This window comes from Leopardus geoffroyi, chromosome D1 (genome assembly GCF_018350155.1).
Source record: "Leopardus geoffroyi isolate Oge1 chromosome D1, O.geoffroyi_Oge1_pat1.0, whole genome shotgun sequence".
NCBI lineage: Eukaryota > Metazoa > Chordata > Mammalia > Carnivora > Felidae > Leopardus > Leopardus geoffroyi.
In genome coordinates, this window is record NC_059329.1 from 22,275,905 (window position 1) to 22,290,870 (window position 14,966).

General features: G+C 48.8%; 1 protein-coding gene across 8 annotated transcripts in view; it reads left to right on the forward strand.

The window, feature by feature from the left end:
* Window positions 1-14,966, forward strand: part of PKNOX2 (PBX/knotted 1 homeobox 2) — a 318,715-nt gene that overhangs the window by 216,999 nt on the left and 86,750 nt on the right. For 6 of the 8 annotated variants that reach the window (XM_045483350.1, XM_045483348.1, XM_045483347.1 and 3 more), the window contains one exon: window positions 3,820-3,926. The exons of the other annotated variants lie outside the window; for them this stretch is intronic. The gene's annotated coding sequence lies outside the window, so the exon portion shown is untranslated. The remainder of the gene's footprint in view (window positions 1-3,819; window positions 3,927-14,966) is intronic. 8 annotated transcript variants of the gene reach the window in all.

Below are 14,966 nucleotides of genomic sequence, written 5' to 3' on the forward strand. Positions count from 1 at the left end.
ACTCTGCGCTGCCCAGAAGAGGGGAGGAAGGAAGAGTAAAAAGCTACCCAAGAGCAGAGGTTTCATCAGCCGAGTAGGCTCCAGACACCTGGGAAATGAGGCAGGGGAGGCAGACATCCTCAGAGCTCCCAGGAGGGCCCACCCCACAACTCAGGGCACAGCCACCTGCTTTCTTGCGGGAGCCCAACATTTACTCGGCTCTTCTTAATGCAGCCCCTCCCTTTGGATTGGTAAGAAATACGAGAGCAAAGAGAAGTGGGGTAGGTTGGAAGAGCAAACTGTCTAGAGTCAGAAGATGTGCCACTTGCTGGTTGTGGTTTCAGGCAAACCCTGGTACCCGACTTTCCTAAGCCTCATTATCCACATCTGTAAAATGGGAACAACCAGCTGGCAAAGAAAAAGGCATCTCTTGTACACCACAGACAGGATGTAAATTGGTGTGACCTTCCTGTGAGTCATTGTAAAAGTTTTTAAAAACGAACATCCCTTTGGATTTGGCAGCTCCCACATCTAGAAACTTATCCTAAGACAATGAGCATGTCTGGAGCAAAATTCAGTGATGAGAATGGGCATAACTGATAACAGCAAAAACTAGAAATAATCTGAACAAGTGGTAGAAATTTGGCTGAATAATTATAGTGTGTCCATAAATGGAATGCCATTTAGCCACAGGATTACAGTGTATATTTTCCTTATATGCAAAGATATTTATGATATGTCGCTAAATTTAAAAGGCTGATTACAGAACAGTCTATATAGGATGACACTGTTTTTAGGAAAGAAGAGTTTTATTCTACATATTAACTATGGTTATCTTTGCATTGTGGGATTACAACTAACTTAAATTTTCTCTGTCTTACTTAACTATTTTGTACTAATCAGCATCTATTGTTTTGTAAAGATAATGAAAATTAAGTTGTATTAAAATATTGACCTTTACAGGTTGTTTTAAGAGTTAGGGGGCATTGGGGCGCCTGGGTGGCGCAGTCGGTTAAGCGTCCAACTTCAGCTCAGGTCACGATCTCGCGGTCCGTGAGTTCGAGCCCCGCGTCGGGCTCTGGGCTGGTGGCTCAGAGCCTGGAGCCTGCTTCCGATTCTGTGTCTCCCTCTCTCTCTGCCCCTCCCCCATTCATGCTCTGTCTCTCTCTGTCTCAAAAATAAATTAAAAAAACGTTAAAAAAAAAAAGTTAGGGGGCACCTGGGTGACTCAGTCGATTAAGCGTCTGACTTCAGCTCAGGTCACGATCTCGTGGTTCGTGAGTTCGAGCCCCGCATCTGTGCTCACAGCTCGGAGCCTGGAGCCTGCTTTGGATTCTGTGTCTACCTCTCTCTCTCTGCCCCTCCCCCACTTACGCGTTGTCTCTCTCTGTCTCTGAAAAATGAATAAACCTTAAAAAAAATTTTTTTTTAAAAGAGTTAAAGAAGATATTACATACAAAAGTTGTTTGTAAACTGAAAAGTTACAGATATAAGACAGGGTCTCTGCCCATGAGGAACTTCCAGTTTGGAAAGACATGACAGATACATAAGATAACTATAGCATGAGACAGAATGTGGCAAGAGCTGTCAGAGAACGATAAACAGCATGTTACTTGGAAACACGGAGGAGGTAAAATTACTTATGGTTCTAGAGGAGAGCGCCAGAATGTTTGAGTTGAATATTGAAGAACGGTTAAGGTTCTGTCAGGTAGAAATATAGAACTGGGGCAGCAAGCAAAATAGGAAACTGTGGTACAGATTTGGAGAATGGAAAAAGTTTGTGTTTGGATGGAGGGTAGAGACCCTGTGGGTGGCAGAGAAGAGGAGAGTCTAGAAGGGTATTATGGGGCCAGGCTGCAGACACCTTGAAGGCTGCACTTGGTAAAATGCCATCAGTGAACCTTTGTTGGTGCCTTCTATGAATAGGGAGCCACTGAAAGTTCTGGGAGAGGAGCTGACACCGGCATAAAGCCATCAGGGGTAGTGAGGTTCTACCTTCTCTGGGGCCTGGGATGGATGCAGAATAAGGGCGTCTGCCTGGGAAGCTCAGTCTGGAGGCAGCTGATGAGCTGGAGGGGCAAACTGTGGGGACAAGGAGGGGCTTGGCCGCCATGGTTCTGTGATGGGGCATGAAAGGGAGGGAGGACCATCTTCTGCCCTGACTGGAAAGGGATGGGAAGTGGTAGAAGAATGAAATGAGAGGGTGATCTTGGAAGGAACTAGGACACCTCTCCCAGCGTGGCTGCCTGGGGGGGCAGAGAACTGGGAGCCGTTCACAGAATTCACCCAAGGCCCCAGGGAGGAGGAACAGGCTGGGGGCATGAGGAGTGTGACAAGAGCAATCTGGTGCTCAAGATGTGTTCCCCTCAGTTGGTCCTGATCCCTTGGGCCTCTCTGTGTGGTATCCCAGGGGCTGGCAGTGGCCAGGGGGGGCCTGGCCCCTGCTGCTTTGAATGTGTCTCTATTCCTCAGCTCCTGGGAGGCATCTGAGGGGTGGGGAGGGGGGTTGTTTCAACCCAGTGAGTTTTTGTTAATGGAAATTCATTAAGCAACCTACCTATCTTGGAAGCTTCTCTCAGGCCATCCCACCCTCCTAGCATGCCCCAGCTCACTCTTTCCTGCAGGTGGAAATTCATACCCCCTCAGGACCCCGGATACTCTGTCTCTCTGTCTCTGCCACTCTCACCCCCAGGGAGGCGCATGCGCGTGTGCGTGTGCGTGCACACACACACACACACACACACACACACACACCGGAAGGGAGGCGGGAAAGTCTTGTTCAGGCAAATGTCTAAATTTCCATTTCCCCACTGCAACTCCCAGCCCGGGCCACTGTTTAGCTCCTCCTGTTGTCATGTCACTAGTTAATTACATGCTTTACTGAGGTGCAAATGTGTTTTTACAAGGAGACCAAGATGGTGTTAACTAGAAAGGAACTGTGAATGTTAAAAGATGCATTTACCTCTGGTTGTAGGGCCGGGGCTCTCGGCTGTATGCCCCCTGGTGCTGCCCTAAAAATGCAGCCCAGGCATCGAGCAGCTCTCTTCCACCCTCCATCCCGTGACCCTGCCATCCTAGCCCTAAGCGCAGCCTCCTTGGGGTCAAATTAGCACCTGGATTCATAGGAAGAAAATTAACATAAGTGTCTGGGAAGTGTCAGGTCAGCCCTTAGAACAGTACAGACCACCAACCTCAGTTTCTGAACATCTAAGTTCGTTTCAAATATTGAGAACCAAAATGATTCACTTCGATCTAAAAATAAATCAGTAAGTGGTACAGCCAAAGCCACCTGTAGGCCAAGGCTGTCCTTCACTGCCAGGCTCTGCTCGGGGTCCACTGCCCTCCTGACTCTTCATCCCTTCCGCCCCCAGACCTCCTCCCCACCCCCAGTAGTGTCTCCCCAAACCCCAGCCAAAGTCTGCCAATGGAAAAGGATCTGAGACTCAGATGCACATCTGGAAGGGTTGTGACTACTACCCTTCCTTTGAGTTCCCTACAGTTTAGAACAGGAAGCCAGCTCTGCCCTGCCCAGGGCCCAGAGTCACTCAGAGACCTGCCCACACGCTGGGGGAGAGAGGACCGAACATACAACCGATATCAGGAGACCAGAAGGTTGACAACAGGGCACTTGGAACCGTGACAAGGATTTGGGCTCTAAAATGGCTCAGTGGGCCTGAACGGCCACGCTGAAGAGAGAGACTGGCTTGGCACATATGGCAGGGAGGTCTGTAGAGCAAATGGAATGCTCTCTCACAACCAGAGTGGGCACCCCCTTGTCCTCTGACCCCCCCCCCCCGGGCCTCTAACCCCTTCTGAGAGCTGCTCTACCCTTTTTTACAGGTGCTCTGGCACCAGGTGACAGGAAGAATTTCTGGCCCAGCTGGGAGTGAGAAGAGGGAGTGAGTCTCCTGAGGGCCATCCTCGAGTCCGCCAGGATCACCCGAACAGTAAGAAATGCTTCTCCATCCTTAAGCACATATTTAAAGCCTCCAGGCAGATGATCTTTTCTTCTGAAAGCCTTGAGAAGCAGCCCATCACATTAGCCGGCACTTAGCATATACGACCTAGGAACACACACCTCGTATCATTTTGCTTCACATCTTTCCCCTTAGCTCCTTGAGGACAGGGCCAGGGTTGTGCCTTATCCCTACGTACCTCTCTTTCTTCTGTGCAGTCTGGGAACAATAAAGTGATGTCGATGCAGATGGACAGGCTGTTGCTTACATCCACAGTGATGATCACATTGTACAACCTTCTGGAGCAAGCGTTATCACCTATGAACCGCCTACGGGCGTTTGTTAAAAAGCACAACCTGGACCTCGCACCAGAGAGTCTGATTTCTAAGCCGAGGTTAAGACCGAAGCTGCACCCCAAGTGTTTCTGATGAGCACAGAGGAAGCTGCGTTCCAGGTGTTTCTGATGAACTCTGCGAAACGGTTCTTTAGAATGTATAAGGCATTTTGAATGGAGAATCTCATTTAATCTTCTTATCAGATAGGGTTTTTTTTAATCCCCTTAAGTAACTTCATGATCTCAAAGACATAAGTATAGGCAGGGATTTAGGAATCCGGTTATCCAGAACAACCCTTTTTTCTTTCCAGTAAGCCATGATAAGGGCTGGATCTGTTATGGTGAGATTGGGCCCCAACTCCAAAGGACGCTGCCCAGGACTTTGGAAGTTTCTCTGCTGTTCTAGAGCTGCCATGACCTTACAGTTCATCGGCCTTCATTTTGGGGGGCAGTCATCATTGCCCGATTCCTCACAAAAGCTGGTTTCCTTGGAGAGAGGGAAAGGGAGACAGTTAACCAGAAAGGTGAATGTTCCCAGGGCCAGCTCCCCAAGTTAGCAAGGCCAGAGATATTCCAGAGGACCACACGGGCAAGAACTGGCTCACAGTGCTTGTCCCAGTTCCTATGCCTTCTAGCCATGTGGGGAGCTCTGTGTATCAAGCAGTGGGGAGCGTGCTGAAGCATGCTGTGGCTCCTAGAGGTAAACGCCAGAGAAAAAGACATATCTAGGGGGATCAAGGCTTCACCCTTGAGCAAAGGGATTTGGCGGTGTCCATTTCAGGGACAAGTTGACAATCTTTTCAACAGCCTTCAACGAGCCTGTGTGCACGGCCATGTCAAAGGGAGATCACTGCAGACAGTAGTTGTGGTGAGGGCTTAAAGAAGATGGAGAGAGAGAGAGAGAGAGAGAGAAGAAAGAAAGAAAGAAAGAAAGAAAGAAAGAAAGAAAGAAAGAAAGAAAGAAAGAAAGAAAGAAAAGAGAAAGAAAGAAAGAAAGAAAGAAAGAAAGAGAAAGAAAGAAAGAAAGAAAGAAAGAAAGAAAGAAAGAAAGAAAAAGAGAAAGAGGGAGGAAGGAAGGAAGGAAGGAAGGAAGGAAGGAAGGAAGGAAGGAAAGGAAAAGGGGACAGGGTTAGAGACTCCTGGTGAACCTGTGTGCACAGGTGTTGTGGCCAAGTCCGGGGGACTTTCTCTGGGACTGGCAATCATGCTGAGGTTCTTGCTGAACTACTTGATAGAGTCCTATTTCTCTCCACTCCAAGGCTGCAGATACTAGAGTCCAAACAGACCACAGCATGCCTGGGAGAATGGAGGTGCCCCAACCCTCCTCACCTCCTTACATGCTAGAATAAAGGGAAGAACGGAAATGGGTTGATGGACTGGTAACGATCGCTACCGATTGTGTCTTATAGAATGGAAAGTTTCCATGGATGACATAGAGGCAACCTCAAATATCCTGACCTCCCCTCACTCTCCTTATACACACACACACACACACACACACACACACACACACACACACACACTGACCACCAAACTATCTTGCTGAATGTCAGACAAGTCTGTTCCAGGGGCTAAATACAGTTGACACCGTTGCTTGGATTGGTGCAGTCGGCAAGGACAATTTTTGCAGCTAATGCTGGCAGTGTGGCAATCAGAGGAGCCGCCAGCTGTCTCACTTAAATTCTTAGCTCTCTCGTTCTCTTTTTTTAAAATCGTTTTGCTTACATAATCCACCCCCTTTTTATTTTCTAATTCTCTCCTTGCAAAGCTGGCACCAGAGGGGAAGGGCTGGGGCGGAGGGGTAGCAATTACACATCAGTTTGGGGAGCATTTACATTTTGCAATTACAATTTAAAAATAAGCCTCGTTAATGATCTCCACGTGTCACCGACAAACCCTAACTGACATACTCTCCTGGGCTTGCCTGCCTCCCCCTGAAGGCAGAGGTACCCAGGGAGACACAGAGGGAGGCCGGGGGCAGCATGTGAGGGGCCACAAGAGCAGTTAGCGTGCCCTTGAGGTTGGTGGAGGACAGGTGTGGAGCTGAGCACCTAGAAACCAGGAATTCGGGGAGCCAGCCGCTCTCCTCTTCCCTGTGCCCATGCTTCATCCTCAGCCCCTCTCCTTCCAGGCTCTGGAACAGCAGGACTCTGTGTCCTCAGGAGGCAATGTCAGTCCTCAGAGCCTCCACTGCTGATACTCTCCCAGGTGGGAATTTTCACCGTGCTGTTGGGCAAATGTAAATCCTGGTCCCCAGGAGCCAGCCAGTGTGCCTGGGTATTCGTGGACTGAGTAGAGGGACTGATCACACACGCGGGGCTCAGGAAGAGAACAGGATTAGTTGTTTCGCGGTTCAGGAAGGACATTTCTCCTCTTATAATTGGTTGACATATATTTAATGAAGCCCTCTGATCCCTTGGGCAGGGACTTTGGGACCAGACGCACCCAGACTCAAATTCTAGCTCTGCTGTTTGTCGGCTGTAAGATTTGGGGCAAGTGAACTGAACTTTTCTGACCATCATTGTTTTTATGCAATTGGGATAATCGTATTTACCTTAGAAGCCTTCTTCGAGGATTAAATGAGATAACGTACTAGAAAGCACCTCACACAGTAGCTGGCTTGTGATAAATACTCCGTAAATGTCAGCTCCTTGCCAAGCCCCTCCTTAGGAGCCCCAACACGCTTCCTCCTGCCTCCATTAATGTTTTGCCTTTCCGGCTACCGTGGACACTAAGGAAGGGTGATCTGGTCTAATTTTGCCAGGTCTCCACCTCCAGATCAAGCCATCTGAACGTTGAGCAGCCCCTGAAGGAAATCCCCCAGCCCCTCACACATCTCCCTGTAGGATTCTCTGCAGAGCCTTGGCCTCAGGCCTCCATTCCAGCCCTTCCACCTCTCATGGGCTGGCTCCCCGATCTGGCTTTCAACAGCCCAAGTTCTCTTTTCTGGACACTACTTCAATGGAGTGACCTTTTATCAGGCCCCACCTACGTCCTTCATCTGTGAAAGGAGGGAGGTGGGCCAGGAGCTGTCTGAGGTACCTTTCAGTCTTGACATCTGTAAGCCTCGGATCCTCCTTCCCCGGCGGCTTCCTCCAGGCCAGTCTTGGGACTGACCACTTACAATCAAAAACTTCCATCTGTTACTTGAAACATACATAAAATAGCTCTTCCCTGTGGCAAAACCAGATATGCATCTTATAAAACCGGAGACAAGCAAGACTTCCAAAAGCAAACCCCTTGGCCCGGGGCAGAGAACACAAAAGGGGTCTATAGCTTACTGGTTTGGGTGCTTAGGCGAACAGACTTAAATATCATATTTTAAATACTTTTTTTAAACATTTATTTGTTTTTGAGAGACAGAGAAAGACAAAGCATGAGTGGGGAAGGGGCAGAGAGAGAGGGAAACAGACTCTGAAGCAGGCTCCAGGCTCTGAGCTGGCAGCACAGAGCCCGACGTGGGGCTCGAACCCACGAACCGCGAGATCATGAACTGAACCGAAGTCAGCACTTAACTAACTGAGCCACCCAGGCACCCCTTAAATACTTTTTTAAAAAACTTTCTTTTTTAACCTATGTTACATAATGAACAGCTTTTCAGGTGAAAATAAATAGATTGTCTCCTTATTTTCAACTGCTGAATATAGTATTCTCTTAGATGGATATTTAATTATTTAACTTTAGGTATTGTTAAATTGAAGTAAAGTATGTATGTGAGGAAAAGGCAGGGTAAAAGGCACAAAATAGAATAAAAAGTGACCCTTCTTTCCCCTACCTTTACCCGCAAAGTCCGACATTCCAAAGTCAACCACAACGAACAGTCTCTGATTCTAGTTATTTGGTGGCCAATGTTTACTATGTTATATAATATACTTACGTCCCTCTTTCTTCATTTGTGTATTTATCTGTTAACTCCCTGCTATGAAAGCCAGGGAAGTTAGCACACATTCTCCCCTTCCAATTTGAATTAGTTTGATAATTTTTATTAAACCATGTTTGACATTATCTATTTTTAATATATAGTATTATATAGAATATGGTGTTGGGGCGCCTGGGTGGCTCAGTCGGTTAGGTGCCCGACTTCAGCTCAGGTCATGAGCTCACGGTCTGTGAGTTCGAGCCCCGCGTCGGGCTGTGTGCTGACAGTTCAGAGCCTGGAGCCTGCTTCCGATTCGGTGTCTCCCTCTCTCTCTGCCCCTCCCCCACTCACACTCTGTCTCTGTCTCTCTCAAAAAAAAATGAATAAACATTAAAAATAGATATTAGGGGCGCCTGGGTGGCGCAGTCGGTTAAGCGTCCAACTTCAGCCAGGTCGCGATCTCGCGGTCCGGGAGTTCGAGCCCGGCGTCAGGCTCTGGGCTGATGGCTCAGAGCCTGGAGCCTGTTTCCGATTCTGTGTCTCCCTCTCTCTCTGCCCCTCCCCCGTTCATGCTCTGTCTCTCTCTGTCCCAAAAATAAATAAACGTTGAAAAAAAAAAATTAAAAAAAAAAATAAATAAATAAAAATAGATATTAAAAAATAACAAAAAGAATATAGTGTGTATATATTACATGTTCTACACTATATAGCACATAGTACTACATATAATTAACTCTATGTTTTATTTATGTAGGGTAATAGCGGTTTTACAGATTTAGAAGATTTATAGTCTACCACTGTAGTTCCCTCTGCATTTCAACTATAGGTTGATTGTAAGATGGAAATATTATCCAACCACAGAACTGAATGGTGTGATTTGACCAGGGAAAAGGAAATGGAACCCTCTACATTACAACTTGGCTGCTGCAGTAGAATCTTCCAAGCCCCCAGGGGTAACCGCCCACCCTTCCTTCCCATCCAGCTCTCTTCCCTCCCACTGGGTCACATCAGGTTGCCACCATCTTATGTATGCACTGCCCTCTTCCTCTGATTCCTCTGTTTTACTGGAATACCCCGCTAATTATTTCTGATATTGATGGGTGGGAAATAAACTCTGAGTTCCTTCATGTCCAAAACAGGCTTTATGTTGTCTTCAAACTTGATGCATAATTCGATTGAGCTCAGAATCCCATATCAAAACCTTCTTCTCTTAGGTCTTGAAGACATTGTTCTACCATCTTCCTATGTCCAATCTTGCAATGAGAACTTATGGAAGCATTCAATTTTCTCTTCTTTTGCAAGTTCGAGAATGTCACCACTGTGTGTTTGATTTTGTTTGCACCTTTCTTTTTTTCATTACCCCCACTCAGGCCTTGGGACCACTTTCAACCCGAAATAGTCACCTGTCTTGCTTCAGCTCAGGGATATGTTCATTTCATTATTCCTTTGTTTGTCCTGCTCACTTGTCTGTTTCCTCCTGGAACTTCCGCTGCCCAGCACAGAGCCTGGTGCATAGTAGGAGCTCAGTAAATGATTGTCGAATTTGTTCCTTGGGACCTGGGTTCTAGTTAGGTCCCTATATTCAACTCACTGCATGGACTTGGACAAGTTTTCTCATTTGAACAGAGAAGTCACACCTCATGACTGCTCAAGATGCTTCCACTCTGCCAGTCCTCTGACAGTCCGCCCTGGAGCCCGGAGTCCCTGCTGCTCCTGGGATTGGGGAAAAAACTGAGGAGTGAGAAGGGAGGGGAAGGCAGAGGTTGGGCAGGAGGGCAGCCACAGCAGCCGGCCTCCCACTGCCGACATTTCCCCGAGCCTTTCATCTGCTCAGCATCCCCTGCCTGTCCCCCTTGGGGACCTCTCTCCTTGACCTTCCTGATCATTCTCAAATGGGCCTCTTTTCCTCTTCATCTCCCTGCTCCCTACACCTTCTCAGCTCCCCTCCACACACAGGTCCCATTAGCGAAATAATCTCTGACCATGGCAAGTGTCTCATTAAGTGAGATCTTTTTTTTTTTCACTTTTATGAATTCCTGCACAAAGAGACTTCCCTCCGCAATGCTGCACAGCAGATGCTTTGACCTGAGACAGCCAGGCCCTAAAAAGAGAAGAAAGATTAGAGCGGCCTGCCGATAGCTCAGATATGCCCCAGACTTAGGCTACCTTGTACCCTGGGGGAGGCATCTTGGGTGAGAATTCTCACTTGCCCCTCTTCCCCACCCCAGATACTGCTCTGGGAGCAGACACCTCACACGCAGCTCCCCTGACTGCCTAGACCGACCTGCTCTGGACAGAACCTCTAGATCTAACCTCTAGATCTGGGAGCCAAGATGCTTTGCTCCTTTTTCCTGAGAGGGCCAGAAAATGGAAGATCCAGATTAACAAGAGCTCAGATCCCAGAAGATCATCCTCTGTTCTAAGTCAGAGAATCCTAATTGGTCCCCAAGGGCCAGAGTCTACTGGGCAAAATTGTCTTCTCTTCTTCCATTCCCTGGCCCTTGCCCTGCTATGACGAGTGGGGTCCCCTCTTACTGGAGAGAGAAGAGGGGGAAAGTAGAGGCACAAATTTGAACGTCAAGTCCACAAAGATTCTGTACTGAAGTCAGGACTCTTTCTTTCCACTGGGGGACCACCATGATAGAATGTGAGTTGGCATTGCAAAAGGCAGAATTAAGGTTGGAGGTGAATTATACTTTTCAGACAAGTTAATATGAAACACTTCTTGGTGCCTGAGTGCAGTAGAAAGGGCCAGCATATGAGTAAAGGTTTCCCTATTAGAAGCCAGAGAACTACAGACCCCTTTCCAAGGCTGGAGTTTAAAGGGAATGGGGCTCGGCAGGGGACAGGCAGGAGCCAGTGGGAAGTGGAACACAGCTCTGGTCCTCTGCACTTCTGTTTACCTGCTGCCTGCTTGGGAGGCTGTGGGGAATAACCCCGCTGCTGGCCTGCAAAGATGTCCTCATTGGCCACCCATTTAGATGGCTGCCTGGAGTCCCTCTGGGCCGAGAGAGGAGGGTGGGCAGGAAGGAGCTTCTGCAGGGGGATAAAGCTAGAACTTGGGGAGACGGGACAAGAGATGGGATGACCCCTAAGGATGAGCTGCCCAACTTGCAAAAACCAATACTGCTCCACTGGGCAGGCTTTCCAAAGATACAGCCGGGTGCCTCTTCACTTGTGAGTCGTGGGTACACGTCCCCCCACCCCCCCAGAGCAGGGGCTTCTTTGCAGCTGTGGGTGGTCCCTGGAAAACCATGGGTGGGGTGGGGAAAGAACTCCAAGGGGAGACGTGGAGAGCAGGCGGACAGTCACCGGCGCCCTCCCTTCCAGCCCACCCGGCCCCACCTGGGCTGCCCCACCTGGGCCGAGCAGAGCCCAAGAGTCCGGCTGACAGGAAAGAGACGCTGACGGAATCACGGTCAATGTGAGTCAGAGCCCCGGCCCTGGTGCCACAGAGTGTGGGGTCAGCCTACAGGCAGGCCCTGCTTTCGCTCTGCACGAGTCCGGAGAGCCGTGCCCCCAGACAGCTAAAGCACATGACCCAATTGCCACTTACGCATCACCTTTTAGATGCAGTCTTCAACCTTGTACTTCTGTCGTTTCCTATTCATTCTTTAATTTTGTTCTTTCCCTTCATAATTGAACCCACAGTCCAGTGAGTCTTCGACGGAGACTCAAGACTTGCCTCTTTCAGCACGCTTAATGTTCTCCATGTTTGTCTCAGTGGTATTATGTTTACGAGACCCCTACTTCTTATAGCTGGTATCAGCACTTCCAGTTTTCCACCTTCCACTCATTTTTATGAAATAATGAGAGCAAAATGCAATAAAATATTTAAATAGATGTGCGCACACGCTGCCGTCCAAAGATGACAGGGCTGGCAGAAGCGAACTGCTGTCTAAGTGGAAGCACCTTCCAAAGGCGTGAGGTCCGTGTGCATTAATGGAGGCACAGATGCCCAGATCTGGCATTCGGAGGACGTTTAGGGGGACTGCTAGAATATAATTCGTGGAAATGCAGGGCATGTGAAGGTGAAAGGGCAGCCTGTAGCGGATGGCCCAACTCAAAGTCAGTAGCTTGTTTCCACACTCATCCTTGCCTTTTCTGTACGTCCCCAATTCCCCAGGGGCCTCTCTCCTCCTCTGGGTTTCCCGCCTCCACCCTGGGACTTCTAGGTTAAATGTTCAGAATCTGAAAGCAGACCGGGTGTCACATTGGGAAACTTCCTCAGCCGCACTAAGCCTCAGTTTCCACGTCCATGAATGAGGACAGCCATCATGCCTATGCCATAAGGTGGCTGGGAAAAAATAAACAAGGTTATGTGCATCAGAAGCTTAGCATAATGCCTGGGGCGTGGGGAAAGCTCAATGCACAGCAGCTGTTATTAATTGCATTTACCATCTCACCCCTATCAAAATTTGCTCCAGGGAAACACACTCATTCTCACTGAGGTGTAAGTGACTGCTGGAACTTGAAGAGCTATCTTTTCCAGATTTGTTTGTTTGTTTTACATTTTAACAGGAAGCCAAAGAAATTAAATTGTAACTGTGTATATATTCAAGCTCCATGAGGAGATAGAGCTTGTGAAATCTCTATCTCATAAGATTTTTCCCCCCTAGAGAGGAAAGGCAAGGAAGAGCCATGATCTGGTCCACCAGGGAGCACAGGGTTCAATGGGCAAGATAGGCCATGTGGATGGGAAGCAGATTTTCCATAATATAGAAACACACGTAGTGATCATCCATGCTCTACTTCTCCTTCATGGAAGAGTAGAGTTTTGAGCAAAATTTTGATGAAGGAAAGGACATGAGAGTGTGATACAGAGACCTTGATGGCAGCTGAGAAGCACAGCAAAAAGCATGGAGGAAAACTCTCATTAGGTGATAGAGAGCATGTCTGTTTGCTGGGGCTTGAGTCCGGTTGGCAAAGCCCAGGAATGCACTCTCTGCCCAGCATCACTTTTTTGCACATGGCAGCCACTATCCTCCCTTCCCTGGGGCTCCCTTTCCTGACAGATGAGGAACACAGAGCCAGGGGACCTGTCCTTGTTGCCAACAGCAGTGAGGCCAAGTTGAGGGAGGCCCCTGGGCATCCTTTCCCCCTTCTCTGAGTGGACCTCGTTGCTCTGGACTCTACCTGGTCTCCCTCCCTTCCATGAGCTGGGGAAGGAAGTATCAGGGATGAGTGGCTTTTCTATGATAAGCTGAGCCAGAGAGCCACTTGCTCCAACAACCCTGACTCTTGACCATTTCTTTCTGGAGGCCATTTAAAAAAAAAAAAAAAAATGGAACCAGGTATCATCCAGCCAGAGGACATGGTATGGTTCTGAGGACCAAAAGGAGCCTGGCTGACCCCCTTAGGATCCTCTGGTTCCAGGAGAATCTGAGAGCATCACAAGGGACAGATGGGATGGGAGTCAGGGTCCCTTATCTCTATGGATGCCACCCTCCTCACAGTCCTGTTGCCCCACCCCCCTCCCAGCCCACTCTTGCTTTCCTTCCTCTTTCCAGCTCCCCAGGAGTGCTATCCTCCCTGTGTGCCTGCCTCAGAGAAGAGAAAGATTTATGAGAGGGAGGTAACTGCCTCGCTCCTCCAAGAATCAGAAGCTCTCCTCCCATCTGGGATCCCCAGCATCTGAGCTGCTCCTCTGTCTCTGTTGAGTTGTGAGCCTCAGGGGCCCAGCCTGTGTTGTTTTCTCAGCTCTGTTCCCGAGCAGCGGCTGCCGTCAGCTCTTGACAAATAATAATAAACCTGGGGATCAGGTTTGTCGAGGGGGATTTCGGTCCCTGGGTTCATTTTTAGATTTGTGTGTGTGTGTGTGTGTGTGTGTGTGTGTGTGTGTGTGTGTGCAGACAAGAGAGCATGTGATGGTGTCTTGGGGGAGCAGCCCAGGGCTCCCAGGTGCCCTGGCAATCCACCCTCCCTATACCTGTGGAAGAGCTGGAGGGCTCTCCTCTGCCCCTGACCATCAGGGCTGCCTGCCTGTGTAAAAGAAAAGAGAAATAATTGAATGAAAGGCCTGTGACTCTCTCCTTTCCCTGTCCCTCCCCACCTCACCCACTCAGGCTATTTGGATGGAGTGGCTGGAAATGTAAAACAGAGGGCAGAATCCCAGCTCTAGGTTTGAGAGTTGCCTGAGTGATGGGTGGGAACTTGGCCACAGGCCCAGGGAGAGAGGCTCATTGACAGAACCTTCACATGGACTCTACCCTATGTGGCAACAGCATGACCTACCCACCCCTCCCCCCCCCCCCCCCCCCCCCCCGCCGCCTCCATTCTTGAGGTGTAGCACCAAGGGAGATGTTTCCTGGAAGGGGAAAAATGTTCCAAGTCAGGCATCGCTGCTGGCAAAAGCTGGCCCCAGCCATGGGTGAGTGTGAAATTCAGGACCCCAACATGGTGCCCCTGTGGGGTAGAACAGCACCCACTTTCAGCAGTTTGGAGGTGGCCATTGGAGGTCATTGCTGCCATCCCTGCCTCCAGGCAGGCAAAAGCACAAACCACTTACCTGTAAGACACATGCAAGGGCAGTGCTTACCCTTATAACCAGCATGCTTCTCCCCCCGCCCCAACCTTTCTGTTTTTTTGTTTTATTTTGTTTAAAGGAACCAAAGGGGGAAAAATTGCCAAGTTGTGAAGTGCTTTAAGAGGAGATGAGAATCTTCATCAAAATGCTAAAAGCTGGAGGGGGAGAGTAATGTGAAAACTCTTGCCTGCTATTTATGGGATTGATTCTCAGATCAAGAAGAAGCAAGCAGTCGGATGAAAGGAATTATTGTTAAAGCTCCTCGGTAGGAAGATCTAATGGACAATTGCTGCTATCAGGGGGAATTAAATT